Consider the following 23,554-nt stretch of genomic DNA (forward strand, 5'->3'; position numbering starts at 1 on the left):
GTCGTAACGTGGTGCTGTGACTGTATCCCAAGTTATATTCGTTTCTTTTATTATTGATTTTGTTAGTGCCAAATCTAAAATGTGTACGTTTCAATAACTAAAACTGAATGTGCAAATGTGTTCTGATGTGCTTTTACGTAAATTAATGTGAAACTTGATTCATGGAAACGAACTACTATGCCCTTTAGGTCGAATATTATCTGTGTAGTTAAATGAACAAGCAGACAGTCGAGTGTGGGAAGAGGGTGAAGGATATCTAAATACGTTGAAGGTGAATCATTTTGTGTCTTGAGGAAGGAGGAAATGTTTTGAGACAACATTTAGAAAGCGATGTCTGACAGGAAGGAAGATTAGAGTTTAATGTCCCGTTGACAACTACACTCCTGGAAATGGAAAAAAGAACACATTGACACCGGTGTGTCAGACCCACCATACTTGCTCCGGACACTGCGAGAGGGCTGTACAAGCAATGATCACACGCACGGCACAGCGGACACACCAGGAACCGCGGTGTTGGCCGTCGAATGGCGCTAGCTGCGCAGCATTTGTGCACCGCCGCCGTCAGTGTCAGCCAGTTTGCCGTGGCATACGGAGCTCCATCGCAGTCTTTAACACTGGTAGCATGCGGCGACAGCGTGGACGTGAACCGTATGTGCAGTTGACGGACTTTGAGCGAGGGTGTATAGTGGGCATGCGGGAGGCCGGGTGGACGTACCGCCGAATTGCTCAACACGTGGGGCGTGAGGTCTCCACAGTACATCGATGTTGTCGCCAGCTGGTCGGCGGATGGTGCACGTGCCCGTCGACCTGGGACCGGACCGCAGCGACGCACGGATGCACGCCAATACCGTAGGATCCTACGCAGTGCAGTAGGGGACCGCACCGCCACTTCCCAGCAAATTAGGGACACTGTTGCTCCTGGGGTATCGGCGAGGACCATTCGCAACCGTGTCCATGAATCTGGGCTACGGTCCCGCACACTGTTAGGCCGTCTTCCGCTCACGCCCCAACATAGTGCAGCCCGCCTCCAGTGGTGTCGCGACAGGCGTGAATGGAGGGACGAATGGAGACGTGTCGTCTTCAGCGATGAGAGTCGCTTCTGCCTTGGTGCCAATGATGGTCGTAAGCGTGTTTGGCGCCGTGCAGGTGAGCGCCACAATCAGGTCTGCATACGACCGAAGCACACAGGGCCAACACCCGGCATCATGGTGTGGGGAGCGATCTCCTACACTGGCCGTACACCTCTGGTGATCGTCGAGGGGACACTGAATAGTGCACAGTACATCCAAACCGTCATCGAACCCATTGTTCTACCGTTCCTAGACCGGCAAGGGAACTTGCTGTTCCATCAGGACAATGCACGTCCGCATGTATCCCGTGCCACCCAACGTGCTCTAGAAGGAGTAAGTCAACTACCCTGGCCAGCAAGATCTCCGGATCTGTCCCCCATTGAGCATGTTTGGGACTGGATGAAGCGTCGTCTCACGCGTTCTGCACGTCCAGCACGAACGCTGGTCCAACTGAGGCGCCAGGTGGAAATGGCATGGCAAGCCGTTCCACAGGACTACATCCAGCATCTCTACGATCGTCTCCATGGGAGAATAGCAGCCTGCATTGCTGCGAAAGGTGGATATACACTGTACTAATGCCAACATTGTACATGCTCTGTTGCCTGTGTCTATGAGCCTGTGGTTCTGTCAGTGTGATCATGTGATGTATCTGACCCCAGGAATGTGTCAATAAAGTTTCCCCTTCCTGGGACAATGGATTCACGGTCTTCTTATTTCAATTTCCAGGAGTGTATATAGACGTGGGTAGACGTAGCAGAAGCTCGCAAGCGGAATGAAATCAACGGAGCGCTTTCAAAAGAACCATCCCGGCATTCGTCTGCGGCGTCTTTGGCAAAACCGCGGTAAACTTAAAACTGGATGACCAGACGCTGATTTGAATCGAAGGCCTCCCGAATGAGAGTCCAGTGTGTTAACCATTGTGTGTGATCTGTGGTGAAGAGGTTCAAATGGTTCAAATGGCTCTGAGTACTATGGGACTTAACATCTATGGTCATCCGTCCCCTAGAACTTAGAACTACTTAAACCTAACTAACCTAAGGATATCACGCTACACCCAGCCATCACGAGGCAGAGAAAATCCCTGATCCCGCCGGGAATCGAACCCGGGAACCCGGGCGTCGGAAGCGAGAACGCTACCGCACGAGTGGTGAAAAGGAAGAAATATGTTCTGCAATGAGGAATGTTGAACTGAAGCAATTCTGGAGAAATTGTAGACGTAACGAAGAGTGTTTTCAGAGACTCTTCTGTCAGTAGTGGCGCCTTAGGGGGCATGTTAGCGAGCTAGTAATACTACATTCAGTAGACGAAAAATTCAGAGACTGTTGAGGCACATCGTGAAAGAAGAGAATCTAATCTATTGACCGTAGAAAGGAAATTAATTTTCCGATAAATACTTCAAGGTAAGAATAGAAGAAAAGGAGACAACAGTTGACGAATGGTGAGCAGTACATCTAAATATACATACATACTCCGAAATCCACCATACAGTGCGTGGCGGAGGGTATCTCGTACCACAACTAGCATCTTCTCTCCCTGTTCCACTCCCAAATAGAACGAGGGAAAAATGACTTCCTATATGCCTTTTACGAGCCCTAATCTCTCTTATCTTATCTTTGTGGTCTTTCCGCGAAATTTAAGTTGGCGGCAGTAAAATTGTACTGCAGTCAGCCTCAAATGCTGGTTCTCTAAACTTCCTCAGTAGCGATTCGCGAAAAGAACGCCTCTTTTCCTCACAGCCCCCCCCCCCCCCCCCCCCGAGTTCCTGAAGCTTTTCCGTAACACTCACGTGATGATCAAACCTACCAGTAACAAATCTCTAAATTGCTTCTATGTCTTCCCTCAATGTTGCATTATTCAAAAATTAAACAGGTAACCTACTGGTTTGAAGCTGTCTAGCAGAAAATGAATTTACTGTTCTTTTCACGGACTGTGACGTAGACATTATTGCACGGCAATATAAAAGGCTTATTTCGATTCTGAAATGCAGAAGAGTTGTTGGAAACTCATAACCTGTGAAGCGATAAATTGAATGTTGTTTACCGCAAACAGTTATATAACTATTTTTAACTGACTGTAAGAGCATAGTATGCAGGCATGAAACTATAAATGGATACTTTGCTTGTTAAATATGTCTACTGCGAGAGTGCGTTGTTTCCATAGACATTACGTGTTGTTGCATCGTACCTTATCAGAATTCCATTCAGAGGTTATCCCTGGAGAAGTTACAACGCTTCTTGTTGTAGAATGGACTTTCGCAGACACAATTACAGTGAAGTGTATTTTCAGCTGTAAAGTGAAACGTTTTTCTGAGAAACAATGGCTTAAAGAAGAAATGAATAGTATATCTAAAAGGAAAGCGTTGGTAAAAAAGCTGTTGTACATCGGCTACAGCAGGCAATATACAGTAGAAGTGTGTGGTTGACTGGGCTCCTGAATTTATTAAAGATTTTGTTGATTTTGAAGTAGATAGTATCAGGCAAAGGGTATTTAATAATTTTAATGCAATTACTACATTAACAATAAACAAGCTGGTTGAAATTAAGTCGTCATTTGATTTTTATGGCAAAGTAATGAATTTTGGTGATAATTCTTTTAGTACAGACGATAAAGAATTTTTAGAAAAAGAATTTAAAAACAATTTTTCGTTTGAGTTAAATGCAACAATCGTGAAACGTAAGTAGCACACACAAAAGTAACGTTATGTAGCATTAAAACTTCCACTACTGGATGTACCTCAAAGTCATTAAGATTTCGAAACTAATAAATGACAAAATGAAATGAGAAAATTTTCAGATCACAGTAATTCTAATAAACTAATTACAAAAGAAGTTATGGAAGTATATTCGTTCATAAAGTAATCGAAGATAAAGGCAATTCTGTAATGATTATGAACGAAGACACTAACATCGAAAAAGGTTTAAATTTCTTAAATGTGAATCATATAACAATGATGAATAGGGACAGTCCCGGATCTGGGGGAAAGGGGGGGGGAGGAAGAGGAACAGAGGTACCTGTCCTGGGCAGAAATTTCAGATGGCGCCAAATTCATATTCTTCAAGAAAAAAGCCTTGTTTTACAAAGCGCCTAGCATGCAGCGCAAGTTGATCTATCGATTATTCATGATTTTGAAATGAATCCTTGCTGGTTTTTGCTCATTTTTAAAAACATTCTAAATTGATTTCTGAATGAATCGTAAGGATTTTTGAATGTGTACATAATGTACGTGATGTATCTGCCAGGGGAATCCCCGTCAAGTCAAGAACTCGAACACTTTCCTGCAGAAAAAATGGATGGGGCTATACGAGCTGTGCCGAATAAACCAGAACGTGTAAATACCAATCCCTGATTCTTTGTGCCGTTAACTGGACGTCATGATGGCAGAGTGGAAATAAACGACAAACAAGAATAACAGGTAAGAAAGATTACCTTCTCGATGTGGCCAAGAAAATAAAATTTTGACAGAAAATTATTGCCACATCTCTACACTAGTAAGGGCCAGTTATACAGTCCCCCGTTAGCAGCCGCTTAAGATCTGTTCTCGGAATAGCTCGGAAAACGCGTTGTACGAACGCGTTATAACGCCTAACCGGAGAATAAACTCAGGGTAACTAAACTGGGGATTATGGCAAGGTTAGCGAAGTTAACCGGAGAGTAAGTTTGGACAGTGGTAGGAATAGCTAAAGAATCAGTGACGACAAGAGAGAGTTCCGTCGACCCTGGATGCTTGTGTAACTGTGGAACATTTACACGAGCGTCGAGGGTCGACAGAACTCATCTAGCATTGTCCATCCACCGCTCTGGAATCTGAAGATGATTCTTTCATAGAGTCGAAACCGGTCACTCAGTCCAATAAAAAATATTTTAATAAGATTGCGATCAAGACTGCTTTAAATTTTAATTTTAACAAATTTTATGATCGCTGACTATGTTTTCAAAAAGTTCAAAAATACCTGAATTTACGTCAGTGGCCAGGGCAGGTAACGAGAACACTAACGGCCACAAGGCAGAAAATTCCATTAGTGCACTTGAATTGTAATGAACCAATATAGTTAATTCCACAGCCGGCCGCAGTGGTCTAGCGATTCAGGCGCTCAGTCCGGAACCGCGCGACTGCTACGGTCGCAGGTTCGAATCCTGCCTCGGGCATGGATGTGTGTGATGTCCTTAGGTTAGTTAGGTTCAAGTAGTTCTATGTTCTAGGGGACTGATGACCACAGATGTTAAGTCCCATAGTGCTCAGAGCCATTTGAACCAAGTTAATTCCACAACACAACGGCTAGAGTTCACCACTACAAACACTCGGTGTTGCTCACAGGAACAGCTCCCCAACAGCGAACCACCGAAACGAACGACACAACATGAACAGATGTGGTTTGTGTACTTGGCACACCACTCAACTTTGACATCCTGGGTCGGTGAGCCACGAAGCTCGTAGCGATCGGACAGCTCCATACATGCTCCAAAACCGCACAGGGACCGCCAGTGGACCCAGCCGACTGCACCGCACGGGGATATCCTCCCTGGTCCGCATCAAATGACCAACTGCCCTCAGAATGCTGACAACATCTAAAATATTAATCAGTGGAAATAACGCCAACTACACACACAACCTGACAAACACTTGCACGAAGACCTGAACGATTACCAACACTGACTAAGCATGCACGAAGACAATTGGCAGTCGATGCACACACACACACACACACACACACACACACACACACACACACACACACACACAGCCGACTCATGAACGATCGGCGACGATCCACCGAGACCGTGGCTCGGCTCAAGTGTTGCGTGGCGGCAATGGTTGGGGGAGCCATGTCGACGCAGACCTCGCAGCTCCAACCCGACTGCACTAGTGATGCATTGCAACTCCCCAGCTGGCAGGTCCAGACTGCGCTCCAGAAGCGTTCCAATTGACTGGCGGCCCAAACTCGTGACCCGAAATGGCTTATGATAGAAAATCACCGGAAAGTAATAGTAGTCAGGCAACGATACTACGAGAGGGGATATATTGATACACGCTGCTAGCGCCGCTCACGGTCAGGCAAAGCAGCAACTCAGTCACACTGGTAATTTAAATTAATGTAGTGAGGTGGAAGTACGTTAAAAACAGGGTGTAAAATATATGAAGGCAGGAACTTGAGCCACGCTCGGACCCCAGTGTACCTAAACTGAGATCACAGCCAAAGTCAGTGAAGACATGAACCTGGCAATTTATATTCTACAAATTATAACAGCTGTCCTTCATGAATGGCCACTGAACATCTTAAAAAGAGCATTTCTATTGCAATCATATAGATAACTAACACAAAAGAAAATGTACAAGACAATATTCTATTATATAAACTGTGTTGTATATGTACACAGTTTGTAAAGAGTGTAAGTGCAGGTATTTCTATTGGTGACACTGCACTGAACAACATTACATCAACATTACATCAGTATGTTTGTCATTTGCAGGAATAGGGGTTTCGAAAGTTGGTTATTACCTCCAAGTATGTGCGCAGAGCATAACTTAATCATAGCTAACACTCGGTTTAAGAATCATGAAAGAAGGTTGTATACATGGAAAAACCCTGGAGGTACTAAAAGGTATCAGATAGATTATATAATGGTAAGACAGAGATTTAGGAACCAGGTTTTAAATTGTAAGATGTGGACTCTGGCCACAATCTATTGGTTATGAACTGTAGATTAAAACTGAAGAAACTGCAAAAAGGTGGGAATTTAAGGAGATGGGACCTGGATAAACGGAAAAAACTAGAGGTTGTACAGAGTTTCAGGGAGAGCATAAGGGAAGAGTTGACAGGTATGACGGAAAGAAATACAATAGAAGAAGAATGGATAGCTTTGAGGGATGAAGTAGTGAAGGCAGCAGAGGATCAAGTAGGTAAAAAGACCAGGGTTAGTAGAAATCCCTGGGTAACAGAAGATATGCTGAATTTAATTCATGAAAGGAGAAAATATAAAAATGCAGTAAATGAACCAGGCAAAAAGGAATACAAACGTCTAAAAAATGAGATCGACAGGAAGTGCAAAATGGCTAAGCAGGGATGGCTAGAGGACAAATGTAAGGATGTAGAGGCTTATCTCACTAGGGGTAAGATAGATACTGCCTACAGGAAAATTAAAGAGACCTTTGGAGAAAAGAGAACGAGTTGTATGAATATCAAGATATCAGCTGGAAGCCTAGTTCTAAGCAAAGAAGGGAAAGCAGAAAGGTGGAAGGAGTATATAGAGGGTCTATACAAGGGCGATGTACTTGAGGACAATATTATGGAAATGGAAGAGGATGTAGATGAAGATGAAATGGGGGATACGATACCGCGTGAAGAGTTTGACAGAGCACTGAAAGACCTGAGTCGAAACAAGGGCCCCGGAGTAGACTACATTGCATTAGAACTACTGACAGCCTTGGGAGAGCCAGTCCTGACAAAATTCTACCATCTGATGAGCAAGATGTATGAGGCAGGCGAAATACCCTCAGACTTCAAGAATAATATAATAATTCCAATCCCGAAGAAAGCAGATGTTGACAGATGTGAAAATTACCAAACTATCAGTTTAATAAGTCACAGCTGCAAAATACTAACGCGAATTCTTTACAGACGAATGGAAGAACTGATAGATGCCGACCTCCGGGAAGATCAGTTTGGATTCCGTAGAAATGTTGGAACACGTGAGGCAATACTGACCTTACGACTTATGTCAGAAGAAACATTAAGGAAAGGCAAACCTACATTTCTAGCTTTTGTAGACTTAGAGAAAGCTTTCGACAATGTTGACTGGAATACTCTCTTTCAAATTCTGAAGGTGGCAGGGGTAAAATACTGGGAGCGAAAAGCTATTTACAATTTGTACAAAACCCAGATGGCCGTTATAAGAGTCGTGGTACATGAAAGGGAAGCAGTGGTTGGGAAGGGAGTGAGACAGGGTTGTAGCCTATCCCCGATGTTATGCAATCTGTATATTGAGCAAGCAATAAAGGAAACAAAACAAAAGTTCGGAGTAGGAATTAAAATCCATGGAGAAGAAATAAAAACTTTGAGGTTCGCCGATGACATTGTAATTCTGTCAGAGGCAGAAAAGGACTTGGAAGAGCAGTTGAACGGAATGGACAGTGTCTTGAAAGGAGGGTATAAGATGAACATCAACAAAAGCAAAACTAGGATAATGGAATGTAGTCGATTTAAGTCGGGTGATGCTGAGGGAATTAGATTAGGAAATGAGACACTTAAAGTAGTAAAGGGAGTTTTGCTATTTGGGGAGCAAAAAACTGACGATGGTCGAAGTAGAGAGGACATAAAATGTAGACTGGCAATGGCAAGGAAAGCGTTTCTGAAGAAGAAAAATTTGTTAACATCGAGTATAGATTTAAGTGTCAGAAAGTCGTTTCTGAAAGTATTTGTATGGAGTGTAGCCATGTATGGAAGTGAAACGTGGACGATAAATAGTTTAGACAAAAAGAGAATAGAAGCTTTGGAAATGTGGTGCTACAGAAGAATGCTGAAGATTAGATGGGTAGATCATATAACTAATGAGGAGGTATTGAATAGAATTGAGGAGAAGAGGAGCTTGTGGCACAATTTGACTAGAAGAAGGGATCGGTTGGTAGGACATGTTCTGAAACATCGAGAGATCACCAATTTAGTATTGGATGGCAGCGTGGAGGGTAAAAATCGTAGAGGGAGACCAAGAGATGAATACATTAAGCAGATTCAGAAGGATGTAGGCTGCAGTAGGTACTGGGAGATGAAGCTTGCACATGATAGAGTAGCATGGAGAGCTACATCAAACCAGTCTCATGTCTGTAGACCACGACAACACACGTGCGACGAGAGCATGCCATTAATGCTTATTTTCCATAGTACACCAGGGTTAGTCTGTAATGACAGGTGACAGGTGTAGCCCACCTAGTGGTTCATTTACAGCCTTGTGGAAAACATCAGGTACTAAATTGTGAGCTGTGTTTGTGGAAAAGACTGTTCAACACAGGTAAAAGAAATCAACCATCACAATGATGTGTATATATTGATGTACAATACATAAAAATATCTGTACTTACACGGGGCCAAATATCTCACGAAATAGGCGTCAAACGAAAAAACTACAAAGAATCGAACTTATCTAGCTTGAAGGGGGATACTATGGTTGGCCCGCTAGATGGTGCTGCCATAGGTCAAACATATCAACTGCGTTTTTTTTAAATTAGGAACCCACATCTTTTTATTACATATTCGTGTAGCACGTAAAGGAATATGAATGTTTTAGTTGGACCACTTTTTTCGCTTTGTGATAGATGGCGCCGTAATAGTCACAAACATAGGGCTCACAACTTTAGACGGACAGTTGGTAACAGGTAGGTTTTTTAAATTAAAATGCGGAACGTAGGTACGTCTGAACATTTTATTTCGTTGTTACAATGTGATACATGTACCTTTGTGAACGTATCATTTCAGAGAACGCATGCTGTTACAGCGTTATTACCTGTAAATACGACATTACTGCAATACATGCTCAAAATGATGTTCGTCAATATCAATGCATTTGGCAATACGTGTAACAACATTCCTCTCAACAGCGAGTAGTTCGCCTTCCGTAACATTGGCACATGCATTGACAATGCGCTGACACATGTTGTCAGGCGTTGTCGGTGGATCACGATAGCAAATATCCTTCAACTTTCCCCACAGAAAGAAATCCGGGGACGTCAGATCCGGTGAACGTGCGGGCCATGCTATGGTGCTTTGACGACCAATCCATCTGTCATGAAATATGCTATTCAATACCGCTTCAAGCGCACGCGAGCTATGTGCCGGACATCCATCATGTTGGAAGTGCATCGCCATTCTGTCATGCAGTGAAACATCTTGTAGTAACATCGGTAGACCATTACGTAGGAAATCAGCATACATTGCACCATTTAGATTTGCCAGCGATAAAATGGGGGCCTCGCATAACGCCGCACCATACATTAACCCGCCAAGGTCGCTGATGTTCCACTTGTCGCAGCCATCGTGGATTTTCCGTTGCCCAATATTGCTTATTATGCCCGTTTACGTTACTGCTGTTGGTGAATGACGCTTCGTCGCTAAACAGAACGCGTGCAAAAAATCTGTCATCGTCCCGTCATTTCTCTTGTGCCCAGTGGCAGAACTGTACACGACGTTCAAAGTCGTCGCCATACAATTTCTGGTGCATAGAAATATGGTACGGGTGTAGCATTCTGAACACTGTTTCTGAGATTCCCGATTCTCGCGCAACTTGCTGCTACTGATGTGCGGATTAGCCGCGACTGCAGCTAAAACACCTACTTGGGCATTATCATTTGTTGCAGGTCGTGGTTGACGTTTCACATGTGGCTGAACACTTCCTGTTTCCTTAACGTAACTATCCGCCGAACGGTCAGGACACTTGGATGATGTCGTCCAGGATACCGAGCAGCATACATAGCACACGCCCGTTGGGCATTTTGATCACAATAGCCATACATCAACACGATATCGACCTTTTCCGCAATTGGTAAGCGATCCATTTTAACACGGGTAATGTATCACGAAGCAAATACCGTCCGCACTGGCGCAATGTTACGTGATACCACGTACTTATACGTTTGTTACTATTACAGCGCCGTCTATCATAAAGCGAAAACAGTGGTCCAACAAAAACATTCATATTTCTTTACGTACTACACGAATATGTAATAAAAAATTGACCAATAACAGCGCCATCTAGCGGGCCAACCATAGCGCCATCTAGTCTCCCCCTTCAAGGTAGACGAGTTTCGCTCTTTGTAGTTTTCTCGTTTGATGCTTCTTTCATGAGATATTTGGCCCGGTTTACCAGCCAAGATCGTATAAAACGTTTCTTTTTTTATTTACGACAACCGGTCTCAAAAGACTGTTCTACCTCTTCAAGTCTTAAACTCTTTTGTTGTAAAACACATTCCTTTTACGCCAGCCTCAAATGCAAATGAAGTAAATGCTGATTAAATTATCTTCAATACTCCGTCTTTAGTTAAGAATGAAAACACGTGCATTTATACCCCTAACATCATGAATATCTGTCACCTACGGTTTTATTTGCATCTTTGGAATGCAACCTACTACATTTTCCGATCAACGTAGTAATTAAAGGGAGGTTACAGCAGCTTAAACTCTCAACACTGCATTTATTGACATAAAGGCTGGTGGCACAAAGGAGTTGTTGTCTGTTACAAGAATTCGAGTATGGAATAATCTGCCTGTGACATCGAGAGACGTTACGCATTATCCCGAGAGCAACACACGGAAGTGAATCATTTATCTCTTGCTCCAATCGGTGGTTTAACATAACAAATAGCTATTATGTACTTTCATAAGGATATTCACGTAGTGCCGCTTCATAAGATATATAATTTCTTGCACTTACATTAGATGTCTGTGTCGCACTTTGGCACAAAATCTAAAATCCCAAAACATTTGTCGATATGGTTCAACTTCCAACGATTTTCCAAAAGTGATATAATTGTAACAATTTTGACGGAAAACATGATACTTTTATACAGATGGTCTACACATTTCGTTGCAGCAGATAAACGGTAGCTGGTAAGAGAATAAAATTCTTACGGCGATCCGTGTTTATAGACTGCCGCAATCGACTTCTTCATTCACAGAAAGTGATAAACTCCGAATTTCCGTCAGATTATTGTTTTAATCTTTCTCTGTTCTGTTACAGCGCCTAGAAAAGGCTTCTAACATGTTTGGAACAATCTAGGCTGCAAAGGTAATGGACAAATTTCCTGCGAGGTTCAGACGGCAACGCGTTTCCAATTTTCGCCGAAATGGCTCCGTCGCTGTTCGTTTACACTCAGACCAATTCTTTCGGCATTCCGTGTTCTAGCCCTCAGGGTAGAGTAATTGCATCTGTCGCACCTGGTAGAGTTCAGCGCGGAGCAAAGGACGAGGCGAACAAAAGAGTGTTGTGTGCCGGCTGCGTGAAACAAGCTTTCCCACTCGGAACAATCCCGGACCGATTTACTGCGGATGAAAATCTCTGAAGAACAAAGAACTCCAGCGAGAAGCTTTTATTTCCAAGGTTGAGTGAATTCACACGTTTATGGCGTCTTCGGGAACGCTGCTTGGGGGGGGGGGGGGGGGGATGGGCTCGCCATTTTTTTCCTCGTTTACTTCCTAAATCTGCAAAGTTATTCGATGCATTCAGATGGCATCATACTTTATGCAGGGTGAGTCGACGCTTGCTGGCGGCCGAGGCTCATAAATCAGGCAGACCTTAACCGTTTATGTATTGGTGGCAGATTCAGTGAGGATTTACGTTACTCAACAGCCCGTTAGACAAGCAGGGACCTAAAGGTCCCATTTCATACAGTTTTTGCTACCTACGCTGGATGTCAGACCAGCCTGCAACGCATTCCGAAGCCTACACATCATTCAGAGCTGAATTGCCAATGACTGCTTGGTGTGTGAAACAACTCTGCAGGGTTACGAAAACTAAGAGTTTGGTTCAAATGTGAGCTAAGGTGCTCGATAATTTCTATGGGGTCTCTTTTATGCATATTAATGTTAATTTGTAGAAAATATCAATACAGTAGTCTTATAACATATAACTGTAAAATATGATCGGGATTTAGCATCCCGTCAGGTCCAGAACAGTGACTTCACATGTTAAGGTTTCACTGAATATCGGTTTCTTTGATATTTCTAGGTCTTTCTACTGCCAGGACCTTTTGTAAATAAAAACATACCCTTGCTGACAATATGGTATTTCATTTTATATTAAAAAACAATAGAAATACTGCATGAACTGTAAAACATTAGTGACCTCAGTAATATTTTGTTTTGTTTCAGGCTATGACTATTACAAAAGATGTCTAACAGACGAAGAAATTCGTAGTCAATTAGAAAACTGTCCAGATGATATTGGTGCATGTGAATGTAGTGATGGCAGTGAAGACGAAATGATTAGCGCTAGTCACCGGAATAATAATGCAACAACTCTTCAGGAGCCTTCTAGGACTTCACAAAATATTACAAAACTTGATATAAGTGCTAATGAGGAAGAGGGAGACAACGCAGAAAATTTTCAACCTTTACCTCTTCACGTATGTGCTAGTATTTCGCACAATACGGATTGACAATCATGCTGTTCACTCTCTATCAAGTTATTACGAAAATGAAGTATGCAGTAAATCCAGAACCCAGAAACATGCAAACAAAGATTGATGAGGGGATACTGACGGTTGTACAAGGTTAAAATGAACACATAGGTGGCGCAGATACAGTTGAAACAGTGAGGTATTCTCATGAAATAGACAGAAATTCATAAAAGTATTGGCAAGGGCTGTTTTATGCAATCAAGTAGATGAACTGTGTATTCCCATATTTCATATTGTGCAGTAAAAGCGAAACCTCTATTGATTGATTTCAAACATTGGACTACACTTGGGCTACTCAGACTTGGAAACCATGTGTCCAAAGAAAGGGAAAGGCCCAAAAAGAATCAAAGTTATCCTCTTTCAATTCCAAGGAGAAGAAATACAGCATTTTCGCATCCAAACGACATACACTTTCAGAATGTAGGATCTTACTGGTCAACACTTGTCGGTTCGAGAGGCAGATGTGAACTCCGCTCATTTACAAAGGTGAAATCTAAACACCATTAAAAGTATACAGAGCGAATTATTTTTTATGTGTTAATAAAAAGACAAATGTTTACGTATCACAAGAAGCAATAATCGTAGCTGTATAATTATTTTGCGACTTCTCAGCCCCTTAATGTACTTCGCCCTGTAACAATCTTTAAACAAATTTACGCATTTGTTTGCCAATAAATATGAAATGCGTAATGTGTGTGTTATGAAAATTAGTGTATGATGTGTTGTGCAAATGGTGGAATTAATCAGTTTCCGTGTTACCCAAAAAAACTAAACTACTTAATCTGGAAAACCAATACGCAGTCCCCATAGTGCAATCAATCCTTCTAAAATTTAACCAGTCTCGTTAGCACTGAGGTCCATGATCCTGTACAATAAACTGACAAACTTCCCTGTGCAAACAGACAATGAAGTACATTTTCCTTAGCTCTAGAGTGGCAACGGATGTAATCTTGCTACTCTGTTCTCACCATAGTAGGCATATAAAATATTCAATCTCGGTTCAGCGTTGTGTAATGTAAAATACCTTCATACAGATAAAATCAGTAGATTGCCTGATAAATGAATAACCTTGCAAATGTTCAGTGAAAATACTGGATATTAGCTCAGCGCTGTGCTATGCTGCCCGCACTGAAACTGTTACAAACATTAATAGTTTTCTGATTCTGGCACATTAATATTTTTATGATTCTGATCGAAAAATGATTTCTTTCGGAAAAAATATTCATTGGATTTAAATAAATTCGACACGGAAGAGAATGAGGTACTGATAAGGGGCTATGCCAAGACCGAATACTTCAGTTTCAATATTGTATTCAAAAGATTCTCCTCCACAAAATCTGATATCAAACATTTTACATTAACTTCAAAATCAGTTAACTTCTCAATTGTTCTGCAATTCTTACTTTCTGTCGTAATTAAAAACGGTTGGATTGTTACATGAGAAAGCCGGCCGTAGTGGCCGAGCGGTTCTACGCGCTTCAGTCCGGAACCGCGCTGCTGCTACGGTCGCAGGTTCGAATGCTGCCTCGGGCATGGGTGTGTGTGATGTTCTAGGTTGTATTGTATTGTATGTTATCCAGGGACCTAGAAACGACTGAGAGGCTCCGTCCCCGCCGCAGCTGCAATGGTCCACAACCCCACGACGACTACCGCAGTCCACTTCACCCCTCCGCCGCCCCACACCAAACATAGGGTTATTGTGCGGTTCGGCCCCCGATGGACACCCCCTCCCCCCCCCCCCCCCCCCTCCCAGGGAACGTCTCACACCAGACGAGTGTAACTCCTATGTTTGCGTGGTAGAGTAATGGTGGTGTACGCGTACGTGGAGAACTTGTTTGCGCAACAATCGCCGACATAGTGTAACTGAGGCGGAATAAGGGGAACCAGCCAGCATTCGCCGAGGCAGATGGAAAACCGCCTAAAAACCATCCACAGACTCGCCGGTTCACCGGACCTCGACACAAATTCGCCTGGCGGATTCGTGCCAGGGACCAGGCGCTCCTTCCCGCCCGGAAAGCCGTACGTCAGACCGCACGGCCAAATGGGTGGGGGGAGGGGGGGGGGCTGTTCTTAGTATGGTTAGGTTTTTAGTAATTCTAAGTCTAGGGGACTGATGACCTCAGTCCCATGGTGCTCAGAGCTATTCGTTACATAAGAAAAAGTCTGACGCCGTTTGACAAAGTAGATTCCAAAATTTAATCCATACATCTGGATTACAAAAGAGACAAAATTTTACAGATCGGATACACGTAAGCAACCTATACATTAAATCTGATGAAAAAATGCTTGGTTCCTACATTCAAGTGTCAGTATTGTAAAATTTAGCCAAATCCTCATATCGCGTTGCTTCATACTTACAACTAAAAATACAAAATTTCATTACCTTACAAATTTGTTCCGCTTGCTTTCCCTTTGAGTTAAAGTCGCACGGGATTAGCCGAGTGGTCTCGGGCACTGCAGTCATGGACTGTGCGGCTGGTCCCGGAGGAGGTTCGAGTCCTCCCTCGGGCATGGTCATGTGTGTGCGTGCGTGTGTGTGTGTGTGTGTGTGTGTGTGTGTGTGTGTGTGTGTGTGTTTGTCCTTAGGATAATTTAGGTTAAGTAGTGTGTAAGCTTAGGGACTGATGACCTTAGCAGTTGTCCCATTAGATTTCACACACAATTGAACATTTTTTACAGTATAAATTCATTACTGTTTTATAATCGTCATGGACGATGGTCAGTATTTGTTAACGATCAGTATCACTTCTATTCTTTATAATCTTGCAGCCTCTAAAATTAATAAACCACACCTTACACTTTTATTGAAATAACTACGACGTAGCATTTACTGGCTCTGTATGAGCACAAACAATATCATTCACCACTTCATTTTGTAAAAACTTCATTATGCTGCGTTCATAAACCAACAACTAAACTCTCACAGCTAGTCACTAGCTTTGTCTTACATCCCACCTGTGACAGAGTGCAACGGCAGCTGTTACTGCGCTCTGCACGCTTCTGCTTACAATCGGTTCCGTCATTCAGGTAACATCTTTGGTTCAGTGGTGTCAAAGATACAATATCTTCTATATATAACAACCGGTTCAGGTAATTTTTCATGAATTATATTAGAAAATCGGGCTCCGCTACAAGTGTACCACTCACAGCCTGTATAATTCTGTCGGGTCTTACAAGTCCTCTGAATATTTTATGCATTTTAATGGCTTTTTTTAATAAAATAATTTTTCATTATTCAGTATCAGTTTATCGAGTATTAGAGTAAATATTCTGAAACCTGATTTCATATGTTTTACAATTACGGTAAATAAAAGATTAATGTGTTTAGACGAATGGCCGCCAAACTGCGGCCCACAGGTCGCGTGTGGTCTCAATCAAGTATTCAAGGGGCCCACACTTCGTAGCAGTGTTCGCAATAATATAAGAGGGATATTCGGAAAGCAAGTTTCTGTCGGCCTCGGACTGAAACCACTACAAAAATCAAAAATGTTTTATTTGTAGCAGTTAGCTACAACTTCCCGCTACTTATCTACATAGTCGCCGCTCTGACTTAGACATTTGTCGTAGCTTTGTGCCAACTTTCCAATACCCTCGTCAAGGAAGATAGCCACCAGTGCATTCCGCCAACTCTTTACGCTGGTCTACAGCTCGTTGTCTGTGCCAAAATGTTGTCTTCATACCCTGAGGTTCATGTGAGTTGGGGTTGTTTTGGGGAAAAGACCAAACAGCGAAGCCATCAGTCTCATCGGATTAGGGAAGGATGGGGAAGGAAGTCGGAAGTGCCCTTTCAAAGGAACCATCCCAGCATTTGCCTGGAGTGATTTAGGGAAATCTCGGAAAACCTAAATCAGGATGGCTGGAGACGGGATTGAACCGTCTTACTCCCGAATGCCCGAATGCGAGTCCAGTGTGCTGACCACTGCGCCACCTCGCTCGGTGGTTCATGTGAGCACAGATGACACTCAGAGGGAGCCAATTACAGGCGACATTGTTGGTGATCCAACACTTCTCTTCGAAAACGCTGCAGGAGCATGCAGGCTTTGAAATATAAAATGAAATGATGGGTGTGACCCTCAACTACGCACCCTCAGAGTTGAAATATTAAAAGTTTTTGCTGGTTTCGTTGTCTAGGGGCTGGGATACGTAGTTGCCGCATTACAAACCAAATACTGCTGAGTCTACAGTATATAATATGAAAATACACATGAATCGAATGGTCGAAGGTTCCTACCACTCGCCAATTGTGAATTTTGAATGTAACATAGAAAGTTATAAATGAAAGATTGAAATTAAGTAAATTCTGCGGGTACTATCTTAACGACCTTAAATGACTAGTACGATAGCATAAGTACCTTTTAGAATGTCGTTTATTACTGCAAAACACTTACGGCTGCCGATGGCCCAGCAATTACATAGAATATAATTTGAATAACAGGGAAACAATAGTTTCCTACTTTATGAACAACAACATAGCTCGCGAAATATTCACTTCTAAACATATATTATGTCTTCACTGCAGAATCCACGGAAATCTCACTAGTGCACACTTGGGCACTACGAAATATTTCTAACTCCTGCTACCACGCGCAAAACTACTCCACTCTCCAAGTCTTTCCCGCGACTGTCGTCCAGCTCTATCTGTCCAGCACCTCCCGTGTCCTGTCCCGTACCATTCAGATTTCAACTTGTCCTCTATCTCGAAACGATCTCCTGTCACACTTCCATACACTCTCTCCATGTGTCCTTTTTGGAACGATCGCTGTGATTGGCTAAAACACTCCCGCCCTGTCTCCAAGCCAACGCACATTCACAAACACAATGAAACACATTCAAAATACTTGATTTACATTAAAATAACTTCAAATGAAATAAATATTCCTACAGCTTGACCATAAACACTCTCTAACACACATTATCAAATACATCAACAAATCAAATAAACATACATCAAAGGAATAGAAACAAAAGGTAGGCCAGTAGCCGAATGTCTCTGTGCTTTATAAAAAATGCTTCAAATGGCTCTGAGCACTATGCGACTTAACTTCTCAGCTCATCAGTCGCCTATAACGTAGAACTAATTAAACCTAACTAACGCGGTAGCGTTCTCGCTTTCCGCGCCCGGGTTCCCGGGTTCGATTCCCGACGGGGTCAGGGATTTTCTCTGCCTCGTGATGACTGGGCGTTGTGTGATGTCCTTAGGTTTGTTAGGTTTAAGTAGTTCTAAGTTCTAGGAGACTGCTGACCACAGATGTTAAGTCCCATAGTGCTCAGAGCCATTTGAACCATTTTTTAACCTAAGGATATCACACACATCCATGCCCAAGGCAGGATTAGAAACTTAAACCGTAGCGGTCGCTCGACTCCAGACTGTAGCGCCTAGAACCGCACGGCCACTCCGGCCGGCTCTGTGCTTTCTAAAACACAGTAAATACTTAACCGATTTCTTCATGAATAGGATATATCTGATATAAAAGAAGACATAGATGTATAAATATATTTACAAGCATGCTGCCACCGTTTTTTCGTGTCACTGTGGTCTGACGCGATTAATAGTAATCGGTCACATTGACCTCCAGTAACTAATGAACTATTGAAGTTACATGCCTCTATACCAAATTAAGTTTACATTATTAGCTTTCTAAGGACACGTCCATCTACAAAATCGGATGAACCGTTTAAATTTTTGAAATTCGTTGCTGGGTGCTACTTAAATAATTTATCATCAAGTACTAAACTTTAAACTAATAAAGATATTGAAAATCTGATTACATCATCAGAATCGTCGTGCAAATAATGGTAATGCACACGTTTCTTTTTAAGGTATCATGAGTCATCTGGCTACCATTAATTTCTATACATATTGCGAAATGTCTGCCATGGTGGTTTCACAAAGTACGCCACCTTTGGCACTATCGGCATACGAGTATCTTTCATGGACAGAGCGTCACCAAGCAACTCCCAGCCACGTGGTCAGCCTGGACTCCGGCTAACGTTCGGCACAAGGCGGCCACCGGAGAGTCGCGGCCCCCCTAGATGCTCCAGCGCGGTCACGCCAACTCCTAACTTACAATATCTTCAGGGGGCCACAACTCGCCCGTTACCTCACAAGCATCTCCATTGCCCCTGTAGAACGTGGCTGATAATTTTCTTGAAGAAGGAAACGCATGGCAGTTATGTTATGACTGTTGTATAGTTCCAGGCGAAATTTCCCACCAGCCCCTCGTACGTGGCGGGAGACACTATTTTCTAGGCTTTTTTATGAGCTCATTGTGCGCTCAGAACTGAAAACAGAGACGTGATGCGATCGACAGACGTGCTAGAGATGCTGCCCAACACATATGTGCAAAGCGTGATCGGATTTTCACAGCGGTTTTCATTTGGAGACAGATCCGAACTTACTTTCTGAATAGCCCTCGTACATCTACAACTAACAGCCGAAACCAAAAACTTCAACTAATGTTAAGAATTTCTTAAGAGCGTAACTTCTGTGCTTAAGAATAAAAAACTGACTAACACAGAAATATTTCGAGACGTGCTTAATTTTAGTTGATTCATTCGGCCTTGAACAAAATAGAGTTGCCGGCTTACCTCAGAGTAGAGGGGGAAGTCGCACAGATCCTGCGGTGTTAGAGAGTGTGAGAAAGGGAAAGTTTTGTTGTTTCTCTTCTAGTGCTGACATCTCACGGGCGTGCGCGAACGTACCAACAGCTGCTTTGATATAAATCCTCACAAGGAAGTAACAAGGATTCGAGAATGCGCATTGTAGAGACTATCGTCCTAAGATGCGCTTCACATTTATAGCAAGGTTTATGAAATTAAGTTAAAGCTCTTGTAATACGAGGGCTATTCAGAAAGTAAGGTCCGATCAGGCGCGAAAAGAAAACCACAGTGAAAACCCGACGAAGCTTTGCACAGAGGTATTGGGCAGAATCTCTAGTACGCCTGTCGATCGCGTCACGTAGCTCTTTACAGTTCTGAGCGCACAGTGAGTACGTGAAGTTGCCGAGATAAGTAGTGTCTCCCGCCAAGTATGAGTCCCTTCGAGAGATTTCGCGTGACGTCATGCAGCAGACACAGCATAACTGTCATGCATCTCCTTCTTTGTGACAATTCTCGGCCGCACACTGCAGGGGCAATAATAACGCTCCCGCAGCGTTTTCTATAGAAAGTGTTCGGTGACTCACCATACAGCCCGAACGTGGCTCTGTCTCATTTTCATCTCTGCTCACATGGTGGCGCAGTGGTTAGCACACTGGACTCGCATTCGGGAGGACGACGGTTCAATCCCGTCTCCGGCCATCCTGATTTAGATTTTCCGTGATTTCCCTAAATCGCTTCAGGCACATGCCGGGATGGTTCCTTTGAAAGGGCACGGCCGATTTCCTTCCCAATCCTTCCCTAACCCGAGCTTTCGCTCCGTCTCTAATGACCTCGTTGTCGACGGGACGTTAAACACTAACCACCACCACCACCACCATCTGCTCACATGAACAGCTTTTTGGCAAAGACAACGGACTGTGGACCAACTTAGAGAGTTGGTGAAATGTCTAGGTGGCTGCCTTCTAAGACGAGGGTATTGGAAAGTTGGTACAACGCTACAACAAACGTCTAAGTCGGAGCGGCGACTATGTACAGAAGTACTTATATGTCTGAAAGAACAGGCACCATTGATGACCTGCAGCCGTCTAGAACGAAATTAGAATTATATATTAGTACTTTCAGCTGCTGACGGGCGTTGATATATATCAACGGGGACAGGTGAAAATGTGTGCCCCGACCGGGACTCGAACCCGGGATCTCTTGCTTACATGGCACACGCTCTACCCATCTTACCCACCGAGGGCGCAGAAGATAGTGAGACTGCAGGGACTATCTCGCGCACGCCTCCCGTGAGAACCACATTCTCACCTTATATGTCCACACATTACATTCGTAGTGTCCCTACCCAACACACTCATTACTCATGGAAGACATTCTTACCAAGTCCCGTAAGAGTTAGGGTAATATGTGTGCATCCGCACAGAAAAAGGTCGTGGCCGGTATTGCCAGACATGTCCGAAAGAACAGACACCATATCCATATAAGTATATAGTTCCGGCAATACCAGCCATGACCTTCCTCTTCTGTGCAGGTACACATCTTACCCGAACTCTTACGGGACTTGGTAAGAATGTCTTCCACGAGTAATGTGTGTGGACATATAAGGTGAGAATGTGGGTCTCGCGGGAGGTGTGCGCGAGAAAGTCTCTGCAGTCACACTATATTCTGTGCCATCGGTGGCTCAGATGGATAGAGCGTCTGCCATGTAAGCTGGAGATCCTGTGATCGAGTCCCGGTCGCGGCACACATTTTCACCTGTCCCCGTTGATACGTATGAACGCCTGTCAGCAGCTGAAGGTATTAATATGGAAAAAACACATTGACACCAGTGTGTCAGACCCACCATACTTGCTCCGGACACTGCGAGAGGGCTGTACAAGCAATGATCACACGCACGGCACAGCGGACACACCAGGAACGGCGGTGTTGGCCGTCGAATGGCGCTAGCTGCGCATCATTTGTGCACCGCCGCCGTCAGCGTCAGCCAGTTTGCCGTGGCATACGGAGCTCCATCGCAGTCTTTAACACTGGTAGCATGCCGCGACAGCGTGAACGTGAACCGTATGTGCAGTTGACGGACTTTGAGCGAGGGCGTATAGTGGGCATGCGGGAGGCCGGGTGGACGTACCGCCGAATTGCTCAACACGTGGGGCGTGAGATCTCCACAGTACATCGATGTTGTCGCCAGTGGTCGGCGGAAGGTGCACGTGCCCGTCGACCTGGGACCGGACCGCAGCGACGCACGGATGCACGACAAGACCGTAGGATCCTACGCAGTGCCGTAGGGGACCGCACCGCCACTTCCCAGCAAATTAGGGACACTGTTGCTCCTGGGGTATCGGCGAGGACCATTCGCAACCGTCTCCATGAAGCTGGGCTACGGTCCCGCACACCGTTAGGCCGTCTTCCGCTCACGCCCCAACATCGTGCAGGCCGCCTCCAGTGGTGTCGCGACAGGCGTGAATGGAGGGACGAATGGAGACGTGTCGTCTTCAGCGATGAGAGTCGCTTCTGCCTTGGTGCCAATGATGGTCGTATGCGTGTTTGGCGCCGTGCAGGTGAGCGCCACAATCAGGACTGCATACGACCGAGGGACACAGGCCCAACACCCGGCATCATGGTGTGGGGAGCGATCTCCTACACTGGCCGTACACCTCTGGCGATCGTCGATGGGACACTGAATAGTGCACGGTACATCCAAACCGTCGTCGAACCCATCGTTCTACCATTCCTAGATCGGCAAGGGAACTTGCTGTTCCAACAGGACAATGCACGTCCGCATGTATCCCGTGCCACCCAAGTGCTCTAGAAGGTGTAAGTCAACTACCCTGGCCAGCAAGATCTCCGGATCTGTCCCCCATTGAGCATGTTTGGGACTGGATGAAGCGTCGTCTCACGCGGTCTGCACGTCCAGCACGAACGCTGGTCCAACTGAGGCGCCAGGTGGCAATGGCATGGCAAGCCGTTCCACAGGACTACATCCAGCATCTCTACGATCGTCTCCATGGGAGAATAGCAGCCTGCATTGCTGCGAAAGGTGGATATACACTGTACTAGTGCCGACATTGTGCATGCTCTGTTGCCTTTGTCTATGTGCCTGTGGTTCTTTCAGTGTGATCAAGTGATGTATCTGACCCCAGGAATGTGTCAATAAAGTTTCCCCTTCCTGGGACAATGAATTCACGGTGTTCTTATTTCAATTTCCAGGAGTGTATAATTCTAATTTCAATGTAGAGAAGCAGCTGAAAGTTGTAGCTAACTGTTGCTACTAAAACATTTTTGATTTTCGTGGTTTCCATTTCGAGACCGACCGGACCTTACTTTCCGAACTGCCCGTATATAATACAATGAGTAGAAGGAAAATGATGTTCAAAACATTTAGCAAACATTTGCGAACGTGTCTCATATTGCATAAGGCATTTAAATATAGAACAGTTACTCTTATTAATCAATTAATAGTCCGATTACACAGACTGGACAACAACACTTCGTCAGTGTCACAGCTTTTGGGTCGCTGAGAGTGGCAACAATACGACACAGAGAAGAGTTGGCAAGAGATGTTCCGCGTGGCGCTGCCTTTTAATGATCTGTACTAAGGAGCCAGCGGCCGCCTTATCGCGCCCTTACTATAGCTAGTCTATTAAGGGCTCATAAGTCACTAATGTATTTAGGTTGCCACTTAATAACACAGATGTGGCCCAAGGTGCCAGCCCACAATGTC

Source organism: Schistocerca gregaria, chromosome 4 (assembly GCF_023897955.1).
Source record: "Schistocerca gregaria isolate iqSchGreg1 chromosome 4, iqSchGreg1.2, whole genome shotgun sequence".
Classification (NCBI taxonomy): domain Eukaryota; kingdom Metazoa; phylum Arthropoda; class Insecta; order Orthoptera; family Acrididae; genus Schistocerca; species Schistocerca gregaria.